We start from the raw sequence: 14,261 nt of genomic DNA on the forward strand, positions 1-14,261 counted from the left end.
AAATGGTATAAGGAGTAATGTGTGTCACTAATACTCACCTGCATTATTTGTAACTAAGTTTCAGATACCACTGTTCCCTGTGAGACACAGTTTGGAAATGGTATAAGGAGTAATGCATGTCATTAATACTCACCTGCATTATTTGTAACTAAGTTTCAGATACCACTGTTCCCTGTGAGACACAGTTTGGAAATGGTATAAGGAGTAATGCATGTCATTAATACTCACCTGCATTATTTGTAACTAAGTTTCAGATACCACTGTTCCCTGTGAGACACAGTTTGGAAATGGTATAAGGAGTAATGCATGTCATTAATACTCACCTGCATTATTTGTAACTAGTTTCAGATAACACTGTTCCCTGTGAGACACAGTTTGGAAATGGTATAAGGAGTAATGTGTGTCACTAATACTCACCTGCATTATTTGTAACTAGTTTCAGATAACACTGTTCCCTGTGAGAGACAGTTCGGAAATGGTATAAGGAGTAATGTGTGTCATTAATACTCACCTGCATTATTTGTAACTAAGTTTCAGATAACACTGTACCCTGTGAGACACAGTTTGGAAATGGTATAAGTAGGAATGCATGTCATTAATACTCACCTGCATTATTTGTAACTAAGTTTCAGATACCACTGTTCCCTGTGAGACACAGTTTGGAAATGGTATAAGGAGTAATGCATGCCATTAATACTCACCTGCATTATTTGTAACTAGTTTCAGATACCACTGTTCCCTGTGAGACGCAGTTTGGAAATGGTATAAGGAGTAATGCTTGTCATTAATACTCACCTGCATTATTTGTAACTAAGTTTCAGATACCACTGTTCCCTGTGAGACACAGTTTGGAAATGGTATAAGGAGTAATGTGTGTCACTAATACTCACCTGCATTATTTGTAACTAAGTTTCAGATACCACTGTTCCCTGTGAGACACAGTTTGGAAATGGTATAAGGAGTAATGCATGTCACTAATACTCACCTGCATTATTTGTAACTAAGTTACAGATACCACTGTTGAGACACAGTTTGGAAATGGTATAAGGAGTAATGCATGTCATTAATACTCACCTGCATTATTTGTAACTAAGTTTCAGATACCACTGTCCCCTGTGAGACACAGTTTGGAAATGGTATAAGGAGTAATGCATGTCATTAATACTCACCTGCGTTATGTGTAACTGAGTTTCAGATACCACTGTTCCCTGTGAAACACAGTTTGGGAGTGGTATAAGGAGTAATGTGTGTCACTAATACGCACCTGCATTATTTGTAACTAAGTTTCAGATTCCACTGTTCCCTGTGAGACACAGTTTGGAAATGGTATAAGGAGTAACGCATGTCATTAATACTCACCTGCATTATTTGTAACTAAGTTTCAGATACCACTGTTTCCTGTGAGACACAGTTTGGAAATGGTATAAGGAGTAATGCATGTCATTAATACTCACCTGGATTATTTGTAACTAAGTTTCAGATACCACTGTTCCCTGTGAGACACAGGTTGAAAATGGTATAAGGAGTAATGTGTGTCATTAATACTCACCTGCATTATTTGTAACTAGTTTCAGATACCACTGTTCCCTGTGAGAGACAGTTTGGAAATGGTATAAGGAGTAATGCATGTCATTAATACTCACCTGCATTATTTGTAACTAAGTTTCAGATACCACGGTTCACTGTGAGACACAGTTTGGAAATGGTATAAGGAGTAATGTGTGTCACTAACACTCACCTGCATTATTTGTAACTAAGTTTCAGATACCACTGTTCCCTATGAGACCCAGTTTGGAAATGGTATAAGGAGTAATGCATGTCATTAATACTCACCTGCATTATTTGTAACTAAGTTTCAGATACCACTGTTCCCTGTGAGACACAGTTTGGAAATGGTATAAGGAGTAATGTGTGTCACTAATACTCACCTGCATTATTTGTAACTAAGTTTCAGATACCACTGTTCCCTGTGAGACACAGTTTGGAAATGGTATAAGGAGTAATGCATGTCATTAATACTCACCTGCATTATTTGTAACTAAGTTTCAGATACCACTGTTCCCTGTGAGACACAGTTTGGAAATGGTATAAGGAGTAATGCATGTCATTAATACTCACCTGCATTATTTGTAACTAAGTTTCAGATACCACTGTTCCCTGTGAGAGACAGTTTGGAAATGGTATAAGGAGTAGTGCGTGTCACTAATACTCACCTGCATTATTTGTAACTAAGTTTCAGATACCACTGTTCCCTGTGAGACACAGTTTGGAAATGGTATAAGGAGTAATGTGTGTCACTAAAACTCACCTGCATTATTTGTAACTAAGTTTCAGATACCACTGTTCCCTGTGAGACACAGTTTGGAAATGGTATAAGGAGTAATGCATGTCATTAATACTCACCTGCATTATTTGTAACTAAGTTTCAGATACCACTGTTCCCTGTGAGACATAGTTTGAAAATGGTATAAGGAGTAATGCATGCCATTAATACTCACCTGCATTATTTGTAACTAAGTTACAGATACCGCTGTTGAGACACAGTTTGGAAATGGTATAAGGAGTAATGCATGTCATTAATACTCACCTGCATTATTTGTAACTAAGTTTCAGATACCACTGTTCCCTGTGAGACACAGTTTGGAAATGGTATAAGGAGTAATGCATGTCATTAATACTCACCTGCATTATGTGTAACTAAGTTTCAGATACCACTGTTCCCTGTGAAACACAGTTTGGAAGTGGAATAAGGAGTAATGTGTGTCACTAATACTCACCTGCATTATTTGTAACTAAGTTTCAGATTCCACTTTTCCCTGTGATACACAGTTTGGAAATGGTATAAGGAGTAATGCATGTCATTAATACTCACCTGCATTATTTGTAACTAAGTTTCAGATACCACTGTTCCCTGTGAGACACAGTTTGGAAATGGTATAAGGAGTAATGCATGTCATTAATACTCACCTGCATTATTTGTAACTAAGTTTCAGATACCACTGTTCCCTGTGAGACACAGTTTGGAAATGGTATAAGAAGTAATGCATGTCATTAATACTCACCTGCATTATTTGTAACTAGTTTCAGATACCACTGTTCCCTGTGAGACACAGTTTGGAAATGGTATAAGGAGTAATGTGTGTCACTAATACTCACCTGCATTATTTGTAACTAGTTTCAGATAACACTGTTCCCTGTGAGAGACAGTTCGGAAATGGTATAAGGAGTAATGTGTGTCATTAATACTCACCTGCATTATTTGTAACTAAGTTTCAGATAACACTGTACCCTGTGAGAGACAGTTTGGAAATGGTATAAGTAGTAATGCATGCCATTAATACTCACCTGCATTATTTGTAACTAAGTTTCAAATACCACTGTTCCCTGTGAGACACAGTTTGGAAATGGTATAAGGAGTAATGCATGCCATTAATACTCACCTGCATTATTTGTAACTAGTTTCAGATACCACTGTTCCCTGTGAGACGCAGTTTGGAAATGGTATAAGGAGTAATGCTTGTCATTAATACTCACCTGCATTATTTGTAACTAAGTTTCAGATACCACTGTTCCCTGTGAGACACAGTTTGGAAATGGTATAAGGAGTAATGTGTGTCACTAATACTCACCTGCATTATTTGTAACTAAGTTTCAGATACCACTGTTCCCTGTGAGACACAGTTTGGAAATGGTATAAGGAGTAAAGCATGTCATTAATACTCACCTGCATTATTTGTAACTAAGTTACAGATACCACTTTTGAGACACAGTTTTGAAATGGTATAATGAGTAATGCATGTCATTAATACTCACCTGCATTATTTGTAACTAAGTTTCAGATACCACTGTTCCCTGTGAGACACAGTTTGGAAATGGTATAAGGAGTAATGCATGTCATTAATACTCACCTGCGTTATGTGTAACTAAGTTTCAGATACCACTGTTCCCTGTGAAACACAGTTTGGGAGTGGTATAAGGAGTAATGTGTGTCACTAATACGCACCTGCATTATTTGTAACTAAGTTTCAGATTCCACTGTTCCCTGTGAGACACAGTTTGGAAATGGTATAAGGAGTAATGCATGTCATTAATACTCACCTGCATTATTTGTAACTAAGTTTCAGATACCACTGTTTCCTGTGAGACACAGTTTGGAAATGGTGTAAGGAGTAATGCATGTCATTAATACTCACCTGGATTATTTGTAACTAAGTTTCAGATACCACTGTTCCCTGTGAGACACAGTTTGAAAATGGTATAAGGAGTAATGTGTGTCATTAATACTCACCTGCATTATTTGTAACTAGTTTCAGATACCACTGTTCCCTGTGAGAGACAGTTTGGAAATGGTATAAGGAGTAATGCATGTCATTAATACTCACCTGCATTATTTGTAACTAAGTTTCAGATACCACTGTTCCCTGTGAGACACAGTTTGGAAATGGTATAAGGAGTAATGTGTGTCACTAACACTCACCTGCATTATTTGTAACTAAGTTTCAGATACCACTGTTCCCTATGAGACCCAGTTTGGAAATGGTATAAGGAGTAATGCATGTCATTAATACTCACCTGCATTATTTGTAACTAAGTTTCAGATACCACTGTTCCCTGTGAGACACAGTTTGGAAATGGTATAAGGAGTAATGTGTGTCACTAATACTCACCTGCATTATTTGTAACTAAGTTTCAGATACCACTGTTCCCTGTGAGACACAGTTTGGAAATGGTATAAGGAGTAATGCATGTCATTAATACTCACCTGCATTATTTGTAACTAAGTTTCAGATACCACTGTTCCCTGTGAGACACAGTTTGGAAATGGTATAAGGAGTAATGCATGTCATTAATACTCACCTGCATTATTTGTAACTAAGTTTCAGATACCACTGTTCCCTGTGAGACACAGTTTGGAAATGGTATAAGGAGTAATGCGTGTCACTAATACTCACCTGCATTATTTGTAACTAAGTTTCAGATACCACTGTTCCCTGTGAGACACAGTTTGGAAATGGTATAAGGAGTAATGTGTGTCACTAAAACTCACCTGCATTATTTGTAACTAAGTTTCAGATACCACTGTTCCCTGTGAGACACAGTTTGGAAATGGTATAAGGAGTAATGCATGTCATTAATACTCACCTGCATTATTTGTAACTAAGTTTCAGATACCACTGTTCCCTGTGAGACATAGTTTGGAAATGGTATAAGGAGTAATGCATGCCATTAATACTCACCTGCATTATTTGTAACTAAGTTACAGATACCACTGTTGAGACACAGTTTGGAAATGGTATAAGGAGTAATGCATGTCATTAATACTCACCTGCATTATTTGTAACTAAGTTTCAGATACCACTGTTCCCTGTGAGACACAGTTTGGAAATGGTATAAGGAGTAATGCATGTCATTAATACTCACCTGCATTATGTGTAACTAAGTTTCAGATACCACTGTTCCCTGTGAAGCACAGTTTGGAAGTGGAATAAGGAGTAATGTGTGTCATTAATACTCACCTGCATTATTTGTAACTAAGTTTCAGATTCCACTTTTCCCTGTGATACACAGTTTGGAAATGGTATAAGGAGTAATGCATGTCATTAATACTCACCTGCATTATTTGTAACTAAGTTTCAGATACCACTGTTCCCTGTGAGACACAGTTTGGAAATGGTATAAGGAGTAATGCATGTCATTAATACTCACCTGCATTATTTGTAACTAAGTTTCAGATACCACTGTTCCCTGTGAGAGACAGTTTGGAAATGGTATAAGGAGTAATGCATGTCATTAATACTCACCTACATTATTTGTAACTAAGTTTCAGATTCCACTTTTCCCTGTGATACACAGTTTGGAAATGGTATAAGGAGTAATGCATGTCATTAATACTCACCTGCATTATTTGTAACTAAGTTTCAGATACCACTGTTCCCTGTGAGACACAGTTTGGAAATGGTATAAGGAGTAATGCATGTCATTAATACTCACCTGCATTATTGTTAACTAAGTTTCAGATACCACTGTTCCCTGTGAGACACAGTTTGGAAATGGTATAAGGAGTAATGTGTGTCACTAATACTCACCTGCATTATTTGTAACTAAGTTTCAGATACCACTGTTCCCTGTGAGACACAGTTTGGAAATGGTATAAGGAGTAATGCATGTCATTAATACTCACCTACATTATTTGTAACTAAGTTTCAGATACCACTGTTCCCTGTGAGACACAGTTTGGAAATGGTATAAGGAGTAATGCATGTCATTAATACTCACCTGCATTATTTGTAACTAAGTTTCAGATACCACTGTTCCCTGTGAGACACAGTTTGGAAATGGTATAAGGAGTAATGCGTGTCATTAATACTCACCTGTATTATTTGTAACTAGGTTTCATATACCACTGTTCCCTGTGAGACAGAGTTTGGAAATGTTATAAGGAGTAATGCGTGTCACTAATACTCACCTGCATTATTTGTAACTAGGTTTCAGATACCACTGTTTCCTGTGAGACAGAGTTTGGAAATGGTATAAGGAGTAATGTATGTCACTAGAACCTTCCACATTTGAGACAGGTGGCATCACATGACAGTTATTTGGTGAAATTGTACAGTTAAAACCAGTTGTGGACTTTGTCTCAGTCATGTGCAGAAATCCAGACATGGATTCATGAATAAAGAGAATTATTTTCTCGCTGACCAAGAAGAAGACAGGAAAATACAACACATGGGATTTCGGAAATGCTGTGCTTCATTTGTTGCTTGTTGTCTTGCATTGGTCAATTAAAGAAATAGCTCTTTATCCAAGGTGCAAAGGATAGTTTCTCCTGTAAAGTCTTAACATCAAGCTCCTTGCAAACCAGCTAGATGGTCACAGATGTTTGACTAATATCCCATAAAATAATCAGTGCCTCCCCCTTTATTCAAATACACAAGACCTTATTCTCACACCTTCCTTACTAGTGCACCTTAACTACACACCCCTACTACTATTAGGGAAAGCAATATATGCAGAAAGGATGAAAACATCTACAGGAGTCACACCATTCAAAAATGACCCATTTAAACGATGAGAAGAACTGTTGGTGAATCAAAAAAGTTAGTGAACCTAAAGTAAAATTAATTAATAATTGTATAAATTATGTTATAATATGGGAATGTTAATCTGAGTGATTTGCTGTATGCAGAGAGACTGACTTTAGGAAAATGCTTGTTTAGAACTAGCAAGTGACAACAAGAAGCAAATGTTTCCATAAGTCTTCTGAGTTGTACGGTGGCACTCCTCATCATTTTACCTGGCTGTTGTGAAGTTGCTGCATCTTGTGGTTACTGAATCACTTCGAATGATGTTATTGCAAAGTCTGGGCATAAGATTAGTCTGTTCTTCTTGTACAACTCATCGTATGCTAGGTGTGAATAAAATTAGTGATAGATACCGATGTAAGTATACATACAAACAACACCCAGTCTGATCACTCTTAAATTGGCTGGCTCCCCATCTCCCTCTCTCTGTTTCTAATGCACGTGATCAAGCTGGGCTCACTTTTACATGATATAGTACTTCCACTGATGTGTCATTGCTATATTTTCAGATGGAATTTTAGAGGTCTGCAACTGAATCTTACTTAATACTAGTGCAAGTCATTATAAAGACAGAGAATGCTGCTCAGATACATAATATATTTACCAAGGGAATGGACATGGAAAGAGGGTATGAAAACAGTGCATACTGCTGTACCATAAGATTTCCATGAATCCGACTCTGCCTCCATTGGTTTGTAGGTTACTAAAAATGCAAGGATTGTAAAAATGCAGCTGTTGTGATTGTGCACTTACGCAATTAACTGGCATTGACAAGCATTACTTGTAGACTTATGTGCATGCACAGAGGCAGTTACAGACCCACACACTCGCACAAGCACACATGTATATGTATACACACACACACACACACACACACACTAATCCATGCATGCATTCATCCACATGCCCTCATCAGATTGAAGGAAAGAGAGAAGCAAGGCAAAGAATTGTTGATGCCAGTGGGAAAATATCCAATATCAAGGACTTAAGTTCTAAGATACAAAAAAAAGTTTTGTCATCACATTAGTTAGAGGACTGTTTCATTGGTTGTTTTCATTTGAGTAAAAAGTATCTTGGCAATTAGCCAAATTTCTCAATATTTTACTTTATTTATTTATTTTAAATATCATCTATTATGGTAAGTTTACTTACACAACTGCAATTTCTGCAACTGAAGACCATAAGTAGAAATAGGAACAAAAACAAACATAAAATAGTAGATAAGACTTATATAAGGAAGAGTATATCTAAAGAACTCAAAGCTGCATATAATACGTAATGAACATAGTATATTGCAGTATAGATTATGGTATACATAGCCACAATACATGTACATAGTCTTAAGTCATATTATCCTGCGTCTCTGAAGCAGATATATTTTTCTTTTTAAGATGAGCTTTTAACATTTTCTTTTAAAAGTTTGTTTTGCTCATCTTAGGAATAGCATTCCAACAGATAGGTGCTGCCTTTGAGATTTTTTTTCTTTTTACAAATAACTTGGCACAACCAACACCATGTTTTATTTATTGCTTCTTGGGGAATAATCTTGCTCTTTTTCAGATATTTTTTTGAGGGAAGGCAGTAACCATTTTGTAATAATTTGAAGGTAAGTGTATTTAAAAGTAGCTGACCTCTGGCTGTACAGGTAGTCAGTGGGATAAGAGGCTGGCATAATGGTTATAGCATTTGCCTTACAGACACAAGGTACAGGGTTCAATTCTCACATGGGGTAACTGGCTAGGCTTAAAATGGCCCACAAGGGCAGTTAGCTTAGTATTAATCTATGAACCTATGAACCCATTATTTGGCATTTGTTTACCAGGCAGGTCTGACAGGGCAAGTAGCCCCTTTTCAGCAGAGGCCCAGGGAGAAAAGCTCCACATTTAGACAATACCATATTACAATAATTCAATAGTATAAATAATAAGCAAAAACAAAAAAACAAAAGTACAGCTTTTAGATAAACAATAAGAAACAGGTACTGAAATTCCAGTTGTACTAGAATCATCAAACAGCGGATGTCACAATAGTTTTTACAGAGGCTGCTAACACAGGCAATACTAGTATTTTATAAAAATTTAGTTTACAAAAATCAGTGATCATTCCTACAGAATGAAACTTCTAAACATCATTATAAAGGAATCTAGACTCACGATGTTCAAAAGTAATGGACGCAAGTTGAGAGATACTGATGTGGATTAAGATTAATATACAAGTAGAGATTTCTTGGAGAGAATGAGAGTTGTATAGCTGTTGGTGAGGTTTGAGAAGATTGTAGGGCGATATGGGGTTGACTGGGAAATTAGGCGGAGTGGAAATAAGAAGAGACTAAACATTGGGAGATGGGGCAAAAATCTGTTCAGCCTGGTAAGGAGCAGGAGCATAACCAGATGTCATTTATATAAGTCTTTAGCAGGTTTGTAAACTATGTCAGGTCACTGATGTTTAGAATATTCTTAGGGTCAGAAATCCATTTTGAGATGAGGTTTGAGTAAAGAGAGTCTCCAAAGCTGCTGTTCGATTTTTGTAACTTTTAGCAGTAATTTATTAGAGGATCTCAGTGTCCTATTGTTAGAGTGGATTTGTACTAGGCTGTGGATGGATGGCTGGACATTTATCAGGTAGATATATGACAAAGTGCATTAGGGTAAGCTGGTTAAAGGATAAGAAATTTGGTAGTTCTGCCTATTTAAGTTTTTGGAGAGCAACACAGTGAAGGGTTCTGTGACATAAGTTAGCGAATTTGGCAGTCTTGTGGTAGCATGTTTCTATTTATTTATTTGTTTATTTATTTAACAGTTGTTTACCAGGATAGTCCGACTGGACAATAGGTGTCTGTTTTCAGTGGAGTCCTGGGGAAAAAAGTTCCACAAAGTTACAAAGTAGTTTAGAAAAAGTGATTAACAATAGGTTAAAAAATGATTAACAACAGTTAAAAAGGTGATTAAAATATTTAAGAGAACATCCTTGAGTAAGGGTAACATTGATTAACAAAAGCTAAGAAAACATCTTTGAGTAAGGTTAACAGTTCAGCAAAAGGCAAGGTTGTAGAAGCGTATGATCACAGTACATTTTGTATATCCAGTTGACTTCATAGAAATAAAAAGAAAAGTAGTTATTTAAACTATGTACAAATCTGCCTCGGTAGATTATAATCAGTGAATAGGGTTCTTCAGGGTCAGCCATGAAGAATAGTCTGGATGAAGTGGGTTCAGGAAGGGTCATTACCGTTACATATATGTTTTCATAAAGGTGTAGTTTGAGGAGCTTTTTGAATGTGGTAGTGAAGTTTTATAGCCTGAGGTCTGGGGGTAGGGTGTTCCATGTTTTAGCAACTTTGTAAGGGAATAGAGATTCCCCTGAGCTGTTTTTACATGGAATGACTTTGATTAGGGCTTTGTTACTGGAGCGCAGTTCCCTGTTGGTGCTATAGAAGTTTAAGCGGCCTGTTAGGGCAGGGGTTTTATTAGGACGGTATAGTAATTGATGGGCTAAGTTGAGTTGGTGGAAATGAAGTAAGTTTGAAAATTCTAGCCAGTGAAGTCTATGAACGGATTGGCAGTGGTGAGAGTGTGATATATTATTGGTTGCAAACCTAGCTATTTTGTTGTAGCAAGTTGAAAGTTTGTTCAGGTCAGTTTTATTTAGATGTATTAGTACTGTGGATGCATGGAGTATGGTGTAGCTTGACTTAAACAAGGAGCTTGTTTAAGTCAGTTTTTCTGAAGCTTGTGAATACAGGTGACGCATACATTAGTGTGATATTTGGTGGATCCTGGCGATTGCTTGTCTAGAAGAGTTAGTTAAGTTAAGTCTTAATTCTATAGAGAGAAACTAATTTAATGTGAGATTTTTTTTTTAATTGCAATTGATGTATTCAAAGTGCATTTGGCATGCTGTTTATCACTTTTTCTCCTTGAGAATGTTTAACATTTTGAATTCCTTCTATGGAATCTATTTCCAGCACCCCACCCAGGCATTTCCTCTTCTCCACCACCCTTTCAGTGAACAAATATTCTAGCAGATGCAGGAAGTAGTTGACCACTTTAATTTAATCCCTGTGTCACCTCTTACTGCCCTTTCCAGTCAGAATGATCCCATCACAACTCTTTGCCATGATCCTGAGCACCTGTATCATATTCAAAGTAGCATAGCTAGAGAGGGGAAAAGGGGGCAACTTCCCAAGGTGCAAAGTGTTAGGACAAGCAATTGGCCATCCTATCCGTCATCCCAATTCCCGATCACTCTTTAGTGCAATACTGGCTTTTGATGAAAAAAAGTCTTGCGCTCTACCAGTCTCTTGATACATCTTTTCAACTCTAGTCTACTCATCCTTCTAGTATCTTTGCTTTGATGCTTTAAAACAGCCTGTTGCTTTTCTCCTTGTGGAGCCTTTCCAACTTTTCAAAGTACTCAAGTTGCAGCCCGACAAACCCCCATGAGAAATGGATAACTTTAGTCTTTCCTACTGAGGATACACCTCAGCATTTTATTTGTTGCTATTACTACCCTCCCAGTTTGGTCCTTGTGGTCCTGTCCAAGGGCGATCAATATCCCTAGTAAGCACTCCACACTGCTGTAAGTGACAGAGTTTTCTCTAGACAGGAACCTGCTATCAGGAACCACCTGACTACAGACCTGCTGCAGACATCAAACATATAGACACCATTGAAAGCTTCAAGGATGTAAAGAGCATTACTTTACTGAATCTACCTGCAACTGCTACCATGATAATGGTTAGGGAACTTATCATCCTATGTCATGAATACTACTGTACATTTACTAAACTTTTCTCGGCCTCTTAATGTAGTATCTTATATGCAAATATTTTACACATATATAGGAGTATAATATTTTTATGTATATGATAGCATTGTATTTTATGCACTTTTGTATATATGTATTATCTATTTTTTCCATACACTCTGAATGGATTTTTTGATGTTACTCTATCTGCATTCACTCTTACTGTATTATGAATTTTGTTATGTATTCATTTTTTATATATATTATTGTTGATTAAAGACCCTGATATATTTTCTGCTCTTTGAGCTTGGGGCATGGCTGAAAAGGATCAACAGACCAATCCACTTACACGGCGAGCAAATCATATATTAACAAATAAGTAAATAAATATCGACACAAATTCACTCATGCGTATTTGGCTGAGTCTGAATCCTCAGGGAAACCTGGTACTTCTTGAGCATCGAAGTTACTGGCTGAAGCTCCTTAAAACCAAGAAAAAAGATCCAACTCAGGTAGGATTGACAGTTTATTCAGGTCAAAATAGCAATTGCAATGTCATTGCTAGTGAAACAGGTGTGCACCACCATAAAACCACTGGTGGCCATAATCAGGTGCAAGCTGTGGTCAGAGAAGCCTCTGTGGTCAGCAGAGATTAGGTTGAAGATCTAGAAGTGGAAGCAGAGATCTTCAAAGAAGTACTCGGGGCTCTAGCACGTCAGGAAGAAGAGGAAATAGGTGGAATCAAATACGAATGGTAGCACCACATAAAAGCATGTTTGCAGATAGCAGAACAGATATCCCACGAAGTCAGCTGTGAAAATAACATGCATAAGAAAAACTGGTGGTAGAATGAAGAAATCCGGGAAGTTATACAAAGAATGAAAGAGTGCAGGAAAAAGTGTGAGACAGAAAAGATGGAGTAAGCTAAGAGGGAGTACTGGTTGACAAATAAAGAGGCTAAGAGAGAACACAATGGCAAAGAGAAAAGCAACCAGAAAACACTACCAGGTTTTGGATAGTGATTAATCAGATGGCAAAAAGAAGCTCTAATGGACTGCAAGGTAAGGCCAGAAAGATAAAGGAGATAGTGGGCAGGTGGCAGGGACACCATCAACAATCTGCTCACTAGTCCAGAGGAGATAACAGCAGATGTAAGAAGTGCTTCAAGAAGCTTCCGAATGAAGAAACCCCCCCAAAAGTTGTACTGCCACATGTACGGCCTACAACAAAAGAGGACAATGCATCCATCTTAGAAGAAGGTCATTATGTATTAAGCAAGATGATGTCAAAGAAGATGGGGGGGGTGCAAAGGGAATGGAGTAAGATGTGGCCACATTATGGTTGGAGTGGGGCATGTACTTGCATGGCCTTCCCTTTAACAGCCCACCTTACAATTATGGACTCATTACAAAGGGACAAGAAGACTAGACCAGGAAAAATCTACACATGGTTGGATGATGTCTTTCTGCAAGGCTGTTTTGTCACTTTTGTCTGGCATAAACCACACCCATTTCAATCCTGAACAAAGTATGGAGGCCACCTTGGTGTAAAAACGTATCCAGGAGGGAGACAGTCCTGTCAAAGGGAACAATTGGGGTCTGTCAAGGGTGAGGTTTGTGGTCCAGATAACTAGGCTGATGGAGGTGGATTGATGGTAAGCTACAGGTATGTTGGGGAGAAATTGCTCCTGGGATTACTCATCACAGTATAGAAAGAGAGAGAGATGACTTGAGACTAAGCATCATAGTGCCAGTGTACAAGAACAAAGAAGCTATTCACAGGCACTACAGAGGTGTCAAACTCCAGTCATACTATATGAAAGTGGTGGAGAAGGTGATTGAAAAATGAATATGCACAGAAGTAGAAAATAAGATGGGAGGTGTGCAGTTCAGATTCAGAACAAGATGCAGCACCATCAGTATGATGTTAGCAAGAAGATGAAGATATGAAACAGTCCAACTGGGCATTGCAAGACCTGGAGAAAGCATATCACAGTGACCCAAGGTAGATGATTTGTCAACCCCTGCATTGGTTTGGAGCACCATAACCATTCTTAGAATCAATGCAGGTTCTGTACAGGGACCCAATGACAAAAGTACAAAAATGTTTGGACTCACTGAGGAGTTTCCATTGGGAGTAGGTGTGTATCAGGTTTCAACACTAAACCAGTCCATTTCATACTGAGGATGGAGTATATCAGAAAACAGGTCAGAGGGTTCCAAAAAATACAGACTACTGTATGCAAACAATGTGGCACTAGAAATAGACTCAGGACAGGAATTTCAGCAAAAGAGAGGGGACTGAAATGAAACTAATTGCAGGGAAGACAGTGTTCAAGACATAAAATATGGGAATTCAGAAGAAGCTTAAAATGGAAATAGAAGAAAATCATTGGAATGGGTTAAGAGCTTCGTCTATTTGGGGGGGGGTGCT

Source organism: Protopterus annectens, chromosome 9.part0 (assembly GCF_019279795.1).
Source record: "Protopterus annectens isolate FY-2018-M chromosome 9.part0, PAN1.0, whole genome shotgun sequence".
In the NCBI taxonomy this organism is placed as follows: domain Eukaryota; kingdom Metazoa; phylum Chordata; order Ceratodontiformes; family Protopteridae; genus Protopterus; species Protopterus annectens.